This window comes from Dasypus novemcinctus, chromosome 24 (genome assembly GCF_030445035.2).
Source record: "Dasypus novemcinctus isolate mDasNov1 chromosome 24, mDasNov1.1.hap2, whole genome shotgun sequence".
NCBI lineage: Eukaryota > Metazoa > Chordata > Mammalia > Cingulata > Dasypodidae > Dasypus > Dasypus novemcinctus.
In genome coordinates this window covers 25,960,190-25,980,311 of record NC_080696.1, presented here as the reverse complement: position 1 = coordinate 25,980,311, position 20,122 = coordinate 25,960,190, and the positions used below count along the sequence as shown (strand labels likewise).

Sequence of the window (20,122 nt, the reverse complement as noted above, 5' to 3'; positions counted from 1 at the left end):
ATTGAGTCTGACAAACTTCTTTTTGAGCAATTGTGTTTTGTAAGCTGTTGGTCTGAAGACAGTTTTCAAGGTATTTTTGGTAATTTAAATATGTAAGATATGCAGGATATGTTTTGTTAAGGGCAAAGAGAAGTTTTATCCTAAAGTAAAATGACTGGTTGTTGCAGAGTGAGAAAGAGCAATGTGTAGGACAAAATCTGTATAGATATAGAAACTTGTAGAAGGTTTATGGAAAAGGAATTTTATTTGTCATGGTCAAGGTTGACTAAGATTTGATAGGTTTATGAGACTTTTAAGTGTTCTTACCAGACAGTACCCTAATACAAAATTAGAATTTGTTTCATCTTTGTTAACATAACAGTTTTCTTGGTTTGTTAGCCTGCTAAGATGTTTAAAATGGTTATCTTAACCTTCTGAGTAATCTGTCTAGAAGGCAAACATTGTCAATCTAAACAGATAATGTTCTGTGCTTTATATTGACCATATAATAGTTCATTGTTTTACAAAACATACCTTCTCACTTTTAAAAGAACTTGGTCTTTGAACCTTTGTTTACTGTGGCAGTTAGTGAGATTTGCCTGAGACCTGCATAAGAATAACCTCTGCAATGACCTTTGAAATGTACTTTGAAATTTCTTATTTATAAAGCTCTTTTGTATTTAATGTTTTCCATTTCAGTCAAGGTCTTTTTCCAAATACCTCCCTGATGGCACCTGGTAATCCCTTGGCACCAGGAAGGCTCATCACAAGTCTCTCATTGTGGGAGTGGTAGTGAGTCCAGGCACTATAAGCAAGGCATACAGCCTCATGAAATCAACAACCCTTGACAGGCCCTATTTTTGGATATATGGTCATCTATTTCCACAATATAACAAACCTAGAATCATTTATAATTTCCTTACTCATGATTCCTCTACCCCTTTTATCTGAACCTATATTTATCACTATCCCCATTAAAGATCTGTCTCAGGGACTTAAATCTTCAGTATGTTCATGTGTTGTTTAAGCAGAGTTGTGGCCAAAACCTACTCTCCAGTTCCCTGGACTTGCCCAGAGTAACTAAGAAAATGATGATGGACAAGTCCATTCCAAAAACAAAGAATACCTACAACTGCAAGCAAAACAATTCCTTCCATCTGCCCCATAATAAATAAACCCCTTTCAATCAGAAGCTATCAGAACCCCAAATTCTTCAAGATTAAGGAATGAAAAAACATAAGGGGGGAGTGTAACCACAGAACAAAGATTTATTATTATTGCTTTACTATTATGTAATAATGAAAGAAATTTTAACTTGATATAAACAGTGATTATCAGATGTTCTGAGGGGAGAGGAATGGATGAATAGTTGGAACACAGGACATTTGGAAGACATTGGAACTTTTCTGTATGATGTTTCAATGACAAATACATGACACAATATATTTCTCAAAGCCTAAAAAACTGTACAGTATAAAATGTAAACCATAATGTAATCTATAGACCTTGGTTAGTAGCAATGCTTCAATATTGGTTCATCAATTGTACCAACTATCTCACACTAATATAAGCTGCTAATAATGAAGTAGCCTAGTAAGATGGGGAATTAATAGATGGATCTGGAACCTGGCAAAGGGTTCACATGGACATCAGCAACCCCCAAGATGGCTGCTGGAAGACCTCCATCCCTAAGATTCTGCTATCCAGAACAAAGACTTCTTCCTGGGAGAAAGGAAAAGCCCCAGATGCTCCCTAGGAACTTCATCATTGAGTCCTCACTAAGGGTTTGATGGGTGGGGTAAGCAATCAAAATAGCAAACAGATGGAACCCCCTCTCCTGCCATTAGCAAAGGGGTGGAATAATTAACAGTTTAAAAGCTAGGCACAGGAGAGAGCATGGGCTCTCGCCCTGCTCTCCTTCCTCTGAACCCATCCTGTCCTCTGTGTGCCACTTTCACCATTTTTCCTCTGCCATGTGGCCATGCAAGTAAACCTGGGGATTTATAATCTATAATGAGGAATTGTAACTTGTAAATCAGCTCTTTTTATCTCTTTTCACCCCCTTCCTCTCTACCTGGGACCCCTGCTCTGTTATTTTCCTCCCATTTCTCTTCCCTCCCTCCCTGAATAAATTACTGACCTAACCCACCCAGTGTGCTCTTGAAATTGATTTCTGCAGCACAGCCAAGAACCTAGATAAAATCTGGTAAAAATAATAGGATAAAATATGTATATGGGTGATGTGTTTTATATGAGAGTCTTATAATTTAATGTATTTTTTGTAATCTAGTACTTCTCTAAAAATAAATTTACTATAATTTTTTTAAAGTTTATGAAAAATATTTTAAGAATGGAATAGTTTTCTTAAAATAATGTCACCTTCACTATTTAATTCTGAAATCTTAGTCACTTTGTTTAGAGAACTGTATTATTCAACCAAAGGGGTGCTGATGCAAAGTACCAGAAATCAGTTGGCATTTATAAAAGGTATTTATTTTGGGTAAAAGCTTACAGTCCCAAGGCCCTAAAGAGTCGAACTGAAGGTTATTTCCTTACCAAACTCTGTTGCCACAATTTGAAGGATGATGGCAGGCTTGCCATTTTGTGAGGGGTTAGCCTTTCTCTTCCCTCTTAAGGTTCCCTGGGTCCAGTTTCTTCTGATCTCAGCTGTAGGCTGGCAAAGGGCTCATTTCTCTTCCCAGGGCTCAAGTCTCTTCACAGGGTCAGCTGTAAACTATCAGGTGAATAGTTTGTCTGTCTTCCCGGGGTCTCTGCAGTGTCTACGGAGGTTTCGCTCTTCCGCTGTGTGTCTTCTCCTGTGTATCTACTTCTGTGTGAGAGTCTATTCTATGGGCCCACCAAGGGGCCAGGATTCAAACCTGCACACCCTAATGATGTGTTTGAATCAAAGCCCTAATCTTCATTTAATCAAGCAAATGTAAAGCCTTTGAATTTAAATCAATCAAAGGGTATCATTCCCAGAGAAACAGACCAGCTTAAAAATATGATCAGTATCTCTTTTTAAATTCATAAATATCAAACCCCTACAGTTACCAAATATCATTTCAGAGTGACCAATGATGCTCTTTAACAAATCGTTCAAACCTGACCATTTTGAAATTTTGCCTTTCCAATATTATACCCTGGATGATAATTTCTTGATCTCAAAATGTTTTTGGGAATTTCAAGAGGGCCCCTGGAAAAGCACAATGGATTTGTTCTTTCAACTTATAACAATAATACCCACAATTTTCTTTTCCTGATTTTAATAATAAAATACTCAGTGTCCTACAATAACAATCATCCTTACTCTTAGTATCATTTTAGAACTCTTTATGAAATTATTGAACCTACTTCCACTTCCTCAAGACAATATATATGTCACATGTAAATGCTCAACAAAAGACATTAGCTTCAGGGATCACTCTCAGTAATCCTTCAGAATCTGATTCACTATTTTGTGTATGGTTATATCCCAGTGCTTGCTCAGAGGTATTCTGAAGGAAAAATAGATCGTGATGGCAGAGATAGAATTTGCCCTCTTCCCTATTTTGAATGCATCTACCAGCACTACCATCTGTGGTCTCTCACATTCCTTTTTCATAAGCATTACATCCTAAAGAACACTGTTTCTGAAATATGAACTCATTTTTTTCTAGGGAACTTCTTATATATCTTTCCACATAATGTATAATTTTAAAACCATACAACATTAACAATAAGCAATAATATCAATAACATTTTACAATTATCCATATTGTTACTAACTGAGTATTACCAATAAATTTGTATAAGCAGGGACTAATTTAAGGATTTTATAATTTATTATCTCCTTTAATTTTCTCACAACTCTTTTCTCAGATCACCAAATGTGGAGTAAATGGGACATTTGAACACAGATGTGCTGATTGAGAGTTGTCTTTTAATGACTGCAAAATGCTACCTACTTAATTTGAAATATTTTTATGTCATATAGATAAATTGTGGTGCTCATGTATTCCAAATTAGTTATGCATTTAAGATATGTGAATAATTATGATATATTCCTGAAACTTGATTTGTTTAATAAAATCTTGCTTTTCAAAACATGTTGGTAAGTGTAACTACAGAAGGTCAAACAGAGGAAAAATCAAATTAGACTAAATTATTAATCATATCAACAATGATTATAATGATTTTAATAGATTTTTATTGAGTTTAAATGTTAAATATTGCTATAAAATTTTGAATTAAAAATATTTTATAACAAGAGAAATGCGATTTTTTAATTTCATATTGTTATCATTCCTGTATCTTATTCCTGGATTTTATACTTTGCCCTTTTAAAATATTTCCTGTGATGCCAAAGCACAGCTTAAAGTGAGGAAAATCTAGCTGTCATTAATTTAATTATATATTTTAATATGCTTATTAATATTGGTTATAGTGTTTTATCAAATCCACTGTGGGTATATCTGGACAATATTATTTTGGTTATCATGAAACTATAAACCCAATCCTCAAAATTAAAATTTCCCAGTCTTTTCTATTTTCCTATGCATATAAATATTCATTAATAATCAAATTTATAAGTGTGGAATTCATTGATTTATGTATCTATGAGATTTGTCTGATGGCGTTTAAATATATTTATCACACATTCATATCAAGTTAAGTGTACGTGGCATTATTTTTCTGTAAAGCTGTACCTTTGTAGTTTTTTTAAAAAAGTATTCTGCAGCTATTGTCATATAGATTTGTTAATTTATTATTTTTTATTTTTTTCAGGACCATTGGCGCTAATCGGCTTCTTATCTCCTGTTCTGAAGGCTCTTTGTCCTGCCCCAGTCTGCCACCCCAGAGGTACGGCCAGCTCACAGACCTGGCTACAGGAGTGAGGCCACCCTGGTTAAGTCCCTGTAGCCCCGACCCCAAGCCCGGCCGAGGGCGACGCTGCAAGAGCGTGCACTGGGCAGCTGCAGGCCCCCAGCGGGGCTAAGGGACAGTGTGCGCAGGGCCAGGGGCGCAGGCCGCTCCTGCCGATAGCATCCCGACCGGTTGCAGTACGACATGGGTGCCCCCGGCACCACATCCTGCCAGAGGGGGCACCCAAGCCCATCTTGGGGCAGGAAACGGGGCGCGTGCGGGTAAGAGGAAGAGAGACACCTGCCTCCGCGCCCTCCCCGCAAAATAAAACCCCAGAAAATAATAAAAACGGGGAGTCAATGGGACTAGATCCAACAGAGCCCAGCAGAGTTGAGCAGCCCTTTGTGGGGGCGATAGATAGCAGGCCCCGCCCTGGGGGCTGAAGAGGCGCGGCCGGGCCGGAGGTGTAGCGGAGGGAGCCCCGAAACTAGAGCCGGGATCCGGCCTCAGCTGCAGCCGTGGTGGGATCTGGACAAATGGCGGGTTCCAGCCTAGCCCCTCACTTCTGGGGCTCCCTCACGCTGAGGGGGTTGCCCAACCCCTGCTCCCTCGCCTGCGCCGCAGCTGCCGCTCTCCCCGCCTCCCACCCCCAGCCCGGGGCGCGAGCGGCCCGGGGCGGGAGCGGCCCCGCGCGACGTGCAGGAGCTCCGCGGGGGTAAGGCTCACGCTCGCCGCTCGCCACAGCTGCGCGTCTTCCCCACCTGCGCCTTTCCGGATTCTGCCCTCCCGCGAGGCGCCGCGGCGGGGGAAGATGTTCGGGCGCCCTCCCTGTGCCGCCAGCCCCACTGTGTAGCCCTCCCACTCCAACCGCCGGGGCTGTGCGGCTGGGAATTAAGCCGAGGCGGCACTGCAGCCCCTTGGCGGCTTGCAGAAAGGACTGCGTGCCGGCGCAGGTGCAGGCTCACCCCTCCGCCGTGCTTGGAGCAAATGCGGATCTAGATTTGTTGATTTTTAAAAATCCATTTATAATTTATTCCATCTTACCAAATTCTCAACTTCGAAAAGTTTATATTTTCAAAATTGTAAACAGTATTTTCTTAATTTTAATTACCTGTCCTCCACTATAGTTTATACATAAAAATAAAATTTATAGGGAAGCGGACTTGGCCCAGTGGTTGGGGCATCCCCCTATCACATGGGAGGTCCAGGGTTAAAACCCGGGGCCTCCTTGACCATGTGGAGCTGGCCCATGCGGAGTGCTGGTGCGCACAAGGAGTGCTGGTGCGCACAAGGAGTGTGCTGGGTAAGGAGAGCTGCCCTGCGCCAAAGGAAGTGCAGCCTGCCTAAGAATGGCGTGCCCACACGGAAAAATGACACAACAAGATGACACAGATTCCAGTGCTGCTTACAACAACAGAAGCGGACAAAGAAGACAGCAAATAGACACAGAGAACAGACAACCAGGGTGGGGGGGAAGGGGAGAGAAATAAATAAAATAAATAAATCTTTAAAAAATAAAATAAAATTTATAAATGTTTTAAATCTACCTTACGGAGTTTGGAAATGTTCATGGAATAAAGTATATACAAAGCATAAGGTAAATCAAAACTAAAAGGAGACATAAGAAATACACAATACTAACAAGAATCCTTAAACCTATTTTTATTCATAGCTTTGGAACACACAAAAAAATATAAGTATATGGAAGATATGAAAGTTATCTATAATATACTTTATCTAATTGGCATAAATATAACACTGCACCTAATAATGTTATAATTGTCACTTTTTCAAAATCACGTGGAAGATTTATAAAAAGTATACATTTGCCAGAGGTTAAAGAAATCACCTACAAATTTCAAAATATTGAAAAATCCAAAGTATATATAAACTACAATGGAATGAAGCTAGATATTTATAACATGTTTCTAGTCATAGAGCTCTAGCTTCCTGAGTATTCACTATCAATGTTGGACAGAATTCTCTATAGAATAGTAAAATAGGAAGCTAACTCCCTGAATGGAAACTAAGAGAACATTCTTTGTAATGGACATGGAAACAAAACCCACAACAAAATATAAATGCAGCCTAGAGAAATATTAAATGGATAATACTTCATAAAAAGGATAATCAATCATGTGTATGATGTTGTTTAACTTTTGCAAAAGCATTCAATATAATTCACTACATTAACAGAAATAAGAGAAAAACCTGTTATCTCACTAGATGTGGAAAAGCACTTGACAAAATCCAGCCCAATCAATAAAAAACCATTTTAAAAACCTAGAAATAGACCATTCTTAATCTCGCAAAGAATACCTATAATAAAATTTGTTTCCAACGTTATAAGCAATGTTGGAATTTTGAAAACTTTCCACCTGATATTCTATATAGGAATTACTACCATCATTACTATTTAATTTGTACCGTTGTCACTCAAGTATACAAGAAATTAAAACAAGCAATAAATTACAAATAAAAAGGACATAAAATATTGTCATTATTTCCAAATAACATAACTGTATATCTAGAAATTTCAAAATAATCTATAATCTATTAGATTTAATAACTCATTACAAATTGGCTGAAAGGTCAGTAACATCATTTTTATCTCCATATTCTGGAAACAAAAGATACAGTTTGAAGAAGGTACCATTTACAACATCAATGAAGCTATCAAACAGTCATAAAATGTTTTTAAAACCCTTATTGGCAACTATAAAGTATTATTTAAAGAAGTTAAAGAGACCTTAATAAATGGTGACATATATCATAAAGAAGGCAATTGTTAAAATTACATTAACTCCAAAGTTTTCCATATATTAAATTAAATATAATTCCTCTTAAGATTGTACCATTTATTAATGTGAGTAATTCACAAACAAATGCTAAGTTTGTAAGCAATGGGCCAAGAAGGGTGAAAATCAGCTAAAATTAGAAAAACCAAGTGGTAGGACTTAAGTCACACCAAGTATGAAGAACTCTTGTGGGATCTATTTATTAGAGAGTATGTTAGTGGCACAAGAGTAAATGAATTGATTAACATAACAGGTTAAGGAGTTTGAAAGCATACCCACAATGATGGACCCATCTGATTTATTTAAAATGCAGACAGTCTGGTGCAGTGGGTCAAATGACAGCCTTTTTAATGGTAATTTGTGAAGTGGTTGCCTGTAATGAAAACATCAGGTTCCAATCTCACACAATTAACCAAAATCAATTCCAAATAGATTGAAGGCATAAAATTTGTAGGTAAAAAATAAATAGATGAATTAATTAAGAATGTATATTTTAGAAAAAAGTTATAAAACTTTTTGTTGTGGTTAGGAATGGCAAGACTTTTGTACACAAACCAGATTAAACTTTATTACTGAAAATTAATAAATGGAACTATATCAAAATTAAGAATTCCTTTTCTTCGTAAGACATCAGTAAGGTGGAAAGTGGTAATCCAGAATGTGGAAGAATGTATAAAATCTCCTACCAAAAAAATGAGAACATGATAGGTGACCAAAATAAAAATTATCCAAAAGCTTGAAGACATAATTCACAAAAGAGGATGTACATGAGGCTAATAAATATACAAAAGTGTGCTCTACATATCCAAGCATCTGAGAAATGCCAACAAGTCCATTATGAGACACTATCACCACTTACAAAACTGGCTTGTGTTTACATGACCTATAACATCAATTGTTGGCTAAGATGTAAAGCCACAACAAATAAATACTTTGCGGAGCAAAGTGTTTGGATACATTTTGCAAGCACCTTGGAAATGTGGGGACAGTTCCAAAAAAGACTGAACATATTCTCAGTTTATAACCCAGCAATCCCCCCACACCAACAGTTTATATTCCTCAAATTTAGGTATGCATTACCAAAAGATACATAAAGTTCACAGGATGAAATAAAGTATAGGAATTAGCATAAATTAAATAAAATTATGGTCAACAAAATAGATAAATAGCACAAACATAACATTCTGCGACAGAAGGAGAGACAAAAAGAAGCAACACAGATAATTTCATTTATATGAATTACAAAAGTGTGAAAATACTATGTTCTGATGGAAGTCAGGAAAATGGTTACCTTTTAATATGGTATATACTAGAATGGGACATGAGGGCACCTCTGAGGTTCTAGCACATTTCTTAATCTGGATGCCAGGTACACAGTGTTCTTGAACTGCGAAAATTCATGCAGCTATCCTTTTCAATGAGAACATATTTTAGAAGTTTATTAAACTCAATACAAATTATAAAGTCATCAATCATAAAAGGAAAAAAATGAAGGTGATTAAAATTCAAGAGTAAAATGACAGTGAAATAAGGCTTTCATTGGGAGGACTTAGAGATACAGATTTTAAAATAGCAATAGGTAGATAATTACATTCATCCATCCTGCAACAACACTCATTGATGACATTATAACTGAAATATGCCAAAAGATTTAATAAATCTCTTCTCTCTCCTCTCTCCTTTCCCTTTCTTTTCCATCTTCTCCCCTCTCCTCTCCTCTGCCCTCCTCTCATCTCCTCTCCTCTAATCTAGACAAAGAAATAATTTTGCTGATGTGAGACAACCAAAGTAGATAAAATCCCAGGTAGTGGTGCTCCTGAGGGCTACAGAGACACTGAGGCCGCATGGTCACGAAAGAAGGCTCTGGAGTACAGTGCCGTGCCAGTGGGCCCTACTTCAGAATCTGTACTCCTTAGTGTGATGGAGTGGGACTCAGATGTGACCTCTCTACACATGCCTCTTCTGTCACTTTTACTGAACATGTGTTTGGCACTGGGGTTGGTGTATGCTTGGGAGACTTGAATCTCTGGACTATGTGCCAGCTGGGCCCTGAGCCTCAGTGGAGTTGCAGCACCTACTCTGGTTTGTTAGACATGCACATGTCAGCTAACAGGGAGGTGGTGATGGTCAACCACCATACCAGGGAACTGAGAGACTACTACTGCGAGCAAGGGAATTCCATCCATCAGCCCTGTGGAATCTAAGCTCCCTCTTGATTTACAGGTAGAATGAATATCACCATCTGAGGGTGCACAGGGTGAAGGAATAAAATATGGGTTAGAGTGGACTTACCGGTATTCTATTATAGAACTATTGTGAATATTCTTTTTGTTGTTGTACAATTATATATATTTTAATAATTACACATTTATTAACTGAAATTTGAGGGAAAAAGATGAATTAAGCTATGGTTTTCAAAGTTGTGTCATTGCACTTCACACCATTAGAAAATATCATTTTTATTGTGATAATATATAGGCAAGTGGTGTCAAATGTGTATATATTGGACAGACATTCTACTATATCTCTAATATGAAATATTTAGTATAAGCAAATTCAGCACAGGATTTTCAGAATCTAAAGTGCTGTATTTTAGGTTTAGGGACTATGGGTAAAGTAATTATAACAATCAGCAAAGTACTCATGAGTCTTACACTCTCAGCCACAAATAAATTTCATAAATGCATTATCATCATTATAATACCATAATATGGTAAGTCCTACAAAATAAAATAAGGCAGAATAAAATAAAGAATAACCAAAAATACCAATATTGATAAAATAGTCAAGGAAAGTTTCTCTGAGATAAAAATAGTTGAGTGGAAACTTAGAGAAAATGGGAATGCTGGTATTTAAGGGAGAATTTTTTCAAGCAGAAAGGAAGCACACGTATTAAGCCTAAGTAATAAATGAATTTGTTATTTCACAAATAAATGAAAGCAAGGTGGAAAGAAGGAAAGAAGAAAGGGGCCAGGTTGTGGTTGCTGAAAAGCAGATGAAACACACATGCTCATAAAGTCTCTATTAACTCCGATTTCATTTCATTTCATGAGAAATAATTTGAAGGACTTTGAGAATGAATTACATTTCCAAAAAATTCCTTCCAATTAAAGGGATAGTGTGAGGCTCCATGCTGCACTGCGCTTGCGGGAAGGCGGTGCTCTAGCCCGGGGGAAGGCTCGTCTTCCCTGTAGGTCCTTGGCACTGCAGCGAGGGTGCAGGTGCAGAGTAGGTGCAAGTCCCTTTTGCCTCGGACCAGGACAGGCTAGGAAGGGCACCTAGTGGTGAGGCTGGTTTTAAGAAACCCCTCTCTTTTGTTGATACTTTGTTGGCCCTTGCACACCCTTGACCACCTGTCCGCCATGGACGTCGCTGAGACCTACTCAGCCTCCAGTCGGACCTAGACTCCTGCCCAGATTGCGGCAGGTCCTGCCTCTGCCTGGGGCTCGGGATTCAGTCATCTGTACTCGCTGCGCCTTCTCTGTCAATGTGCGGAACTTTGAAAGGAATATGGTGAAGACCTCCTTCGTGTTCCACAAACTAAGAACAGCCGTGCCTGTGGTGGTGGAGCAAGAACCCTAGTTACAGGGGCCTGTGATTCACAGGCGCTGCCTGCGATGTGGTCCTGAAGGAATGGCATAGCACAGGAGACAGATGGCTCAGCGGATGAAGGGCAGACTGTCCTCTATACCTGTACCGAATGCAGGTTCCAGAAGAAAGACTCTTAATCTTTCTTCTGAGGTACTTGGCAATGCCTTCCTCTCCTCTCCCTTGGAAGGTGAAGGCTACTGGGTCTTCAAATCCTCCGTCCATCCCCTCTGGTCATGATGTCTTGCTTCTAGAAGGAGTATCAGAACTTCAAGTGGAGACTGCCATTGTTCTCAGATCTCTCCTAAAATTATATTTCTCTGAAAAAAAAAAAAGTATATTGTGAGAAATGTTGGGAAATCAAGACAGGAATCTGAGGTGATACAGTCTATGGGTGGAGCTGTTTATCTCTTTGTAGATAACCTGAGCTGTATGTCAGATGGTGAGAGCTGCAGACCTGCCCTTGGTAACCATGGCAACAACTCCAGTCCTGGAAAAACAATGAAAAAATGTAAATTCTATAAACTTTAAATATTCAGGGAAAATGCAAACCAAATGTGTTAAAAAGCTTATATGAAATGTATGAAGTTCATGCCAAAAGCTTACCTAGAATGTGTAATTCAAGGTAATTGAGCACTGAAATAAAGTACCATTTAACTCTTCCTCTGTATAAAAAGAACTCAAAAATCTTATTTGGGGCTCAGGTTTTGAACAGAAAGCTCCTGAGCCTGGCCAGTCATAAATAAATTCTTTTTTCCTTCCCAAAATTATTACTGAGTCCTGGCCTTCCCATACACAATTATTGAACCTCTCTTTTTTTTTTTTTTTAAAGATTTATTTATTTATTTAATTCCCCCCCCCCCCCTCCCCTGGTTGTCTGTTCTTGGTGTCTATTTGCTGCGTCTTGTTTCTTTGTCCCCTTCTGTTGTCGTCAGCGGCACGGGAAGTGTGGGCAGCGCCATTCCTGGGCAGGCTGCACTTTCTTTTCACGCTGGGCGGCTTTCCTCACGGGCACACTCCTTGCGCGTGGGGCTGCCCCACGCGGGGGACACCCTTGCGTGGCACGGCACTCCTTGCGCGCATCAGCACTGCGCATGGCCAGCTCCACACGGGTCAAGGAGGCCCGGGGTTTGAACCGCGGACCTCCCATATGGTAGACGGACGCCCTAACCACTGGGCCAAAGTCCATTTCCCTTGAACCTCTCTTGATGTCTACAACATTTGGGGGCTTGTCTGGGATTTGCAAGTGAAGGCTAGAGAAGGTAGCATGTCACTACCCCTTCCAGATCCCCAAGAAAGCCAGGAGGATTCAGGTGAACCCCAAATCTGGGCACCCCTGGACTATGTTTAGTCCAGAAAAAGATGTGGGTTCTGCCAGAATCCTCCCAATGAAAACTGGGGGCAATGGAAGCTCTGGAAAAATTCTGGGAATGAAACATCTCCAAACACAGAAAAAGGTAAGACTCCCCTGGGCAGCATACTGTCAGGAAAACCTAACTTTAAATGTTAGAAAGGGAAGTCTGATCAATTTCCAAGAGAACCCCAGTACCTCCAGAAATTTGGGGAGAATCCACTCTCTCAAGGTCTGAAAGGAAAGAAAAGAGAAGGGAAAAAGCCTCTTGTTTGGATTTGGCTAACTGCATGTTAGCATCTGGTCTGCTCTTGCCTCCACTGAGATAGTAAAGGCTTGATTGTGGTGGGAAGGGATGTTGATAGGTTGGGTCCTGGCACACTAGAGATTGGTCTGAATTTTGAGAAACTTGGTTATGGGAAAATGGATTAGCTTTTGTAGTAAAGCTTGATCTGGGTGTAAGTTTAGACAGTGAAAATGTTTTAGCCAGAGTCTGTTTTGATGCTGAATTGCAAATGAGCTTAATTTATAAATAGCCAATGTAAATAGAAGATCCTGGTCAAATTTTAGTATTGAAAGTTCTCTCTTTCTAAGGTTTGTAATGATTGCAGGGGCAGCCATGTCCAGAGCTATATAATTAATCTGTGAGCCAGATTAATAGACTTTGTGCATCTGTCTGTGTCTGTTCAGTGCTAGTGTTAAATTGTGTAATTATGTAAAGTGGTGAACTTGGTTAAGCTGGAACCCTTCCTTGCCATTATCAAAGGAGTGAAATGATTATAATTTATAAGGCAAAACCACGGAGTCTGAATGTTTGTGCATGCTCTACTGTCTCGTCTCTGGGTCTGTCCCACTTGCTGGGGCTTGGGGATTGTTGGTGTCTGTGCTGCACACCTGTTATTGAAACTGGCCCCAGTCAGGGTAGCTGGTGAAAGCAGTAACTTAAATCATGGCCCCACCAGGGTGGGGGGGTCCCCTGGGAAGACAGCAAGCCTGAAAAATTCTTTTCAGGCCATTTTAGCAGCCTGGAACTTGTGACCATCACCTTCTCTCCCCTCCTCCCTTTAGGAGGATGCATAGCAGAAGCAGAGTAGTGGGAAAGGGGAAAGTGGCTTACCCTTTTCCAGGGAGTCCATGCCCTCTATTTGTAAGCCAAATTCCTACCTAATCACTTGAAAGCCCTTTTAATGGTTTGACTGAGAATTATCAGCAGTAAAGGTCATAAAACTATGGAAAACCAAAACCAAAACCAAAACCAAACCCCAATTGGGCTTCACAACATCATGCTAAATTTAATCAGCCTATCTCCCAATGCTCTGGAAATGTTAAAGATATGGAATTGTTCTGTTTTCATCTGTGCTTAACTTTGTGTTCAATTTTAAAATCTGTATTTGGCTTTTGCCAGTTTACTTGTGCCTAAAAAAGCACAGTAAAGGTAACCTAAAAACGAATCTTTAAATGCCAATGCTGTCTTGCTGGTGAATTGAACGCATAGCTCGCAAATAAATTTGTTCAGTTACTAAAAATACACAGAAGCCTCACAGGATTGATACTAATAAGGTTATTGTAACTTAATTAATAAGGGTATCCAATTCATCTGAAAGTAAAAACATGCTAAGAACTGTAACTAAGAAGGAAAATCATTATATAAGTACCTATATATATATATTAAATATAAATTTATAACTAAAACTATTACAACAGAGTAAATGTGGCCTGGATTTTGGTTACTGTAATGATGATAAATTAATTTGCCTCTATTTATGGCTACTTTGGGTTTATTTAATGCTTACTGTGATGGTGGTAGTTATTACTTAAACTTATCTTATAGTTATTTTATAACTAATTTCACCCCTGGTCTTCAATTATTGTGATGGGAATTATAAACTGCATTTGCACTTGCCTTAGCTTATGATTCCACCCCTTAACAATTTAACTTAATAATTAAACTTTAAAAACCTATAGTTAAATTAAAAAGAAAGGGATTTATACATATCACTTTTGTGCCATTCTAAATATTTTTGGTCTTCTTATTTCCTCTTTACCCTTTTAAAGGAAAAGCTGTCTTTTCCATGATCTTTAAAATAATATAAATTAATTCTAATTAGCCATTTCCACCAGGAATAAAAAATAGCTGTTGTCAGGTTTTCCAAGAGTAAGCAATACTCTTCCCAGTATACCAGGCCTTACTAAGCAACCCCCATTGTTTAGGCTGTCTCAAAGAAAAATATGAGTAAAAGCTACCCAGTTTCTTTCCAGTCTAAACAGAAGCCCAAATGCTTTCCAGGTTCCCTCCAAACAGCAGTATAACCAGGAAAACCAGTAAGGGAACTATACTTTAAATTAATCAGCAAAGAAAGAAGTTTTAAATAACTAAATTGTGTTTCTGTATCAAACTATTCATGTCTGCCTATTTGCTCAAATTTTTAAAGTTAAAAATGCAGTTATATAAGTAATATATATTTCTAAAACCCAAATTAAACTAAATGGTATAAAAAGTCATGTAAAATCTAAATATAAAAACTGTTGAAAAGCTATGGAACCCTCATTAAATTATAATTAAAACAGGTTAAATAATTGCCTTATATTCCAGAGCCTAAAAGTTAGTATGCTTTAAAAATTATTCAGTTTTAAAATGACCAAAAACAAAGGTTTTAAACCCCTGTAAAAAAGGAAAATGGCACTCTTTGTTTAATCAATAGCAATTTCAACTTGTTTAGCTTAAGTATTATCTCTTGGGTTTATAAAATACCAGGTTAATAAGTTCACATTATATGTGGTAAATCTTTAAAATAATAAAAACTGTAAGCTCGTGTTTAATGAAATTAAATTAAATATAGAACTGTTCTTTCTTAAATTCACAAAGTAAATTCCATTGGTCACTAATGGTAATCTAAGGTAAATTTGCCTATTTGTGGTTGTGGTCAATTATATAAAGAGTTTATGAAAGTATCTTCCAACTAGAAACCTAGATTGATATTAATGGCAAAAAGTAACTTCATAGCAATGAAACCTGTCTGAAAGTCACCTCAATGTACATATTCAAGTGGTGGTAATGAAAAGTTATCTTGATTCCATTGGGAATCTTCAGTTTTCATTTTAAAAATGAAAAAAAATAGTTTTGCCTCTACTGCTAAAGTAAAATATCTGCTAATGTCCTCATGGTAGAATTGTAGAAGTAAGCAAAGTCATTTGATATGTAACACATTGCACTGGAAATATTTAAAATTTATGTAAAAATCAAGAGATAAACCTCGGCATTGTCAAATTCTCTTGTGCATTCAAACCAGGCCTTAAATACATTACAGGTTGCCTCTCTATATTTGTTATTGGCTAGGCTCATCACTGACCCCTCAAACAATAAAAATATCTACTACATCATGCCTCTGGTTGTGCTCCTGAAGTTGATGAAAACTATGTTGCAGTTTCAAACTCCTGCAGCAGCCAATGATGGCTTGGTACAGCCAGATGTACAATGGATGTTGCCTCCGGACTGGCACTGCTCCATAGTGCCAAAAAGCACTATGCACCAGACCAGTGATATATTGGAAACTATCTTTTTAACTTCTCTCTAGGATCAATGATGCTGCAGCTTGTTCATTGTATAAAGAACATACCAAGTGGAGTCATAATCACCAGAGTACTGTAAGTAAAACTTAAATACAAATTGGCATTATGACCTACTCCCTTAGAGAGATAACATGTAAATTATTACAAACCTGAAACTTAAAACTATTAATTGCAACTCAGAATCCTTATGCATTAATACATTTATTAATATTAAGTGCTGTACCTTTATTCTGTTCTAAATATATGCCTAATAATTATAATATTATCTTTTCTAGTCTAAATCATGTGCAAAAGTACATTAAACATGTTAAATTCCTGGTAAACTTCATTTTCTAAATAGTTAATAAACATGTCTATAAAAAAAATAGCTTTCTTAGCTAAAAACAATGGGGCCACTGGTGGCTTACAGATAACTGGTTAATTAATACCAGGCTCAGCCACCCTACTACTCTACTACTCTACAATACTCTACTGTGTAGGAAAACAAGGTTTGCCTGCTAGCAGTGGGTCACCTATTAAACAGTCAAAATTACCAGAAATTATTCAGGTAAAACCAATATGTAAAAACTTTATTCTGCTGTTCTGATCACTCCCACAGCTAAAAAAATTTCCAACTTGGTGCACTAACCCTGAATGAAACCAACTGCCCAAGAAGGTGCCAGTTCACCAGGAACACCCGAAAAAGCACATAAGTGCCAATCATTAAACGGCCTGAAATGCATCTTCAAAACAAAGCTAAGTACCTAATACTGTTATCTATTACAATATCTCTCTGAACATAAAATAACTTTATATAGATATATAGATATATGGATATATAGATATAGTGTTCTCCACCAACTTTTAAAAAAGTGCCATCTTTGCAGGCATCTATCTTTGTAATCCAGTGTCCTCTTTTAACAAACAGGTATTCCAAAATTCTAATTAAATTTGTTTCTTTCAGAATGGACATCTTATTAGCCATATGAAAACTTCCTCCAACTTCATATAGAATGCCAGATCCATCTTCTTCCAGTCAAAATAAATAACAAAGGTCTTACACCTTGTTAGGTAAGGACCACAATGAAGTAGGTACAGAAAAAAGATCATTTCTCTTCAGCACTCCTTTAAGATTAAAAGTATAAACTCTCTAAGGGTAAATAAAATTAACAGATGGATCTGGAACCTGGCAAGAAATCCATGTAAGCACCAGTAACCTCCAGGATAACTGCTAGGGTAGCCCCACCTCAGGATTCTACTGTCCAGGATGAGAACTTCTTCTAGAAACAGGATAAACCCAATATGTTACCCAGGAACTGTGTCTTTAGGCCCTCCCTGAGAAATTAGTAAGTGGGATAATCAATCAAAACAACAAACAGCCACCCATCTCATAATTCCAATGATAATTATGCAGAAGTTTAGCAAGTTGGCATAAATGAGGGAATGATATAGGCTATGGATCAGGGTGTTTGTCTCTTCGTAGATAACCTGAGCTGTGTGTGTCAGACAATAAGAGCTGCAGCCTGGCCCTTAGTCACCATGGCAACAACTCCAGTCCTGGAAAAACAATTAAGCCATGTAAACTTTATAAACTTTAAATATTCAGGAAAAATGCAAACCAAATGTTTTAAAAGCTTACATGGAATGTGTGAAGTTCATGCTAAAAAGTTTACCTAGAATGTATGAAGTCCATGCTAAAAGATTACCTAGAATGTGGGGGATATGTGTTAATTCAAGCTTATTGAGCACTGAAACAAAGGACCATATCTTCCTCTGTATAAAAAGAACTCGAAAATCTTATTTGGGGCTCAGGTTTTGAACAGAAAGCTCCCGAGCCTGGCCAGTCATAAATAAATTCTTTTTTCCTTCCCAAAATTATTACATATGCAATTATTGAACCTCTCTTGACATCTACAACAGAGGTACCAGCTGGAATCATATTAGATATAATGTTAAAATCAGTGTGATAAAGCAGAACACATTGGCTGAGAATATTGATACAGACAATTAGATGCCAGAAGGCACTGAAATATAGAGCAGGGAATAGGAAGGATAAGAATGGCTAGTCAAGAAACTTAGGAAAGTTGCAGCCAATGTACTAGAAAAAAAAATGATGCTGGGTAAATGTCCTTCCAACAATGGTTATTTAGATGGTGGAAACAAGTGTTCCATTTCTAACAGAGAAATTGAACAAAATACAAAATAAAAACACTCTTGAGGACCTCAGAACAAATAATTCCATTGGAAACAAAAGGGATAAAGATTTGGTGTTACAAGTACACTGAGGAAAGTATATCAGGAAATGGAAGATTTTTGCCAAGCATCAGACTATTCAGAAAATGGGATTGGAGGTGTAGAGAATCTAGGTAAGCATTTGAAAAGATACAGAGAGCTTGTGGAAAAAACACTGACTTTTAAGGTTTAGATCTTAAGTTTGAGCCCAAAATGACTTTACCCTAAGAATAAGCCAAAACCAAAGGTACACCTGTGCTTCTAGGGCCTGCGTCATATGTTTCAAAGTTCTCAATCCAGTTAGGCTACATGAAATAATGTCCCAAGCTGATTTAAAGGAGTAAAAGTGCATCATCCAAACAATAAGAAAACAGTATTCTAGTTATCACTTTGTCTCTTAAATATTTCCTGCTCAGTATCCAGTACATGTGCACACAAAACTAACTGTACAGGAAAATGATACCATGCAACAAAAATCAAGAAAAAAAGAGACCTATTGGGGATGGAAGATAGTGAGGTTTTTGGAGACAGGTTTAATATAACCATATTTAAATGTTCAAGGAAATTAAAATAATGATTGAGAATGTTGGCACAGAGCAGAAAATTCACAAAAATTAGCAAATGAACTTTCTACAATGGGAAAATAAAATAACTGAATTTAAAGCACTCATTTGTTGCTTATAATACCATGTAATAGCAGCAGAGAAGAGAGATAAATCAGAAGAATATATGCAGAATTAAAACAAACTAAACGATGGAAAATACATAAAAGTCCATAAGTGCAAAAGGGAAACAGTAAAATACCATAGAGAGGAAAGAGAGAATGTGACAGAACCAATAATTAGGAGATAATGGCTAATAATTGTTTAGTAGATTCAATTTCTTCTACAATTTTCATATATAATGTCCAAAAATAATAATAATATGCAGTACATGAAAATACAGGATGAGGCAAAAAACTGTCAGATACAGAATATGGAGTTGTTCAAAATGAAATTCACTTAAGGAAAGGTCTTTCATTTCCCATTGCTCTGTATTTTCACAATTATCACGAATTAGGTGTCATATATGCTTTGGTGTCCATCTGTACTATCAAGTTCTTATACTGTTCACAAAAAGACACTGGCTTAATTACATAGAGAATTGCTGTGGAAGGAATGGCTTCTTTCCTACTATTTCTTCACAAATTCCCTTGATATTCTTTTCCTTTGGAATTTCCATACTTATTTTAGAATCAATGTCATTGATTGAATATTGAGTGTTCCAATTCAGGAACCACATATAATTGGGTATAGATCTGGCTTGAGTAGGTTTTTGACAAACCAGACTCAAGTGGACATATCTGTTCATGTGTACCTGTTGCACTTCAAGATGTAATTCAATACTTCAGAGGTGTGTATAAATGCACACATTTTACCTTATCTTCCTGTGAAGCAGAACGTCACCTGAATCTTTACACACCATGGGAAAGTCATTCCTGTTAACTGTCAAAGGAAACCTCCTCCTTTTCAGGTAGTTTGGATAAACCCACTATGTTAGGCATTAATCTTCACAATGAAATGAAGCAACATTGAATTATTATTTGATGACCTTTCACTATTACATGCTATCTTGTAGGGAGAGCTCTACAGTATCATTTGTTGGCTTGTCAGGTGGATAAAATGTATAAATTTTGTCTCCAAAAGTCTATCACTTTTTCTTCTCAACATGCAATATGCATGTGTCCTTATCCCTATGCTTATCTCTGTCCCTATCCCTAACCCTAACCTCATTTTCTGTA

General features: G+C 37.5%; 1 long non-coding RNA gene across 1 annotated transcript in view; it reads right to left on the bottom strand.

Annotated features, from left to right (window-relative positions):
• Positions 1–6,469: 6,469 nt before the first annotated feature.
• Positions 6,470–20,122, bottom strand: part of LOC131275754 (uncharacterized) — a 65,900-nt gene continuing 52,247 nt past the window's right edge. Inside the window, exon 2 of the long non-coding RNA XR_009183170.1 lies at positions 6,470–11,530. This is a non-coding gene — a long non-coding RNA (uncharacterized lncRNA). The remainder of the gene's footprint in view (positions 11,531–20,122) is intronic.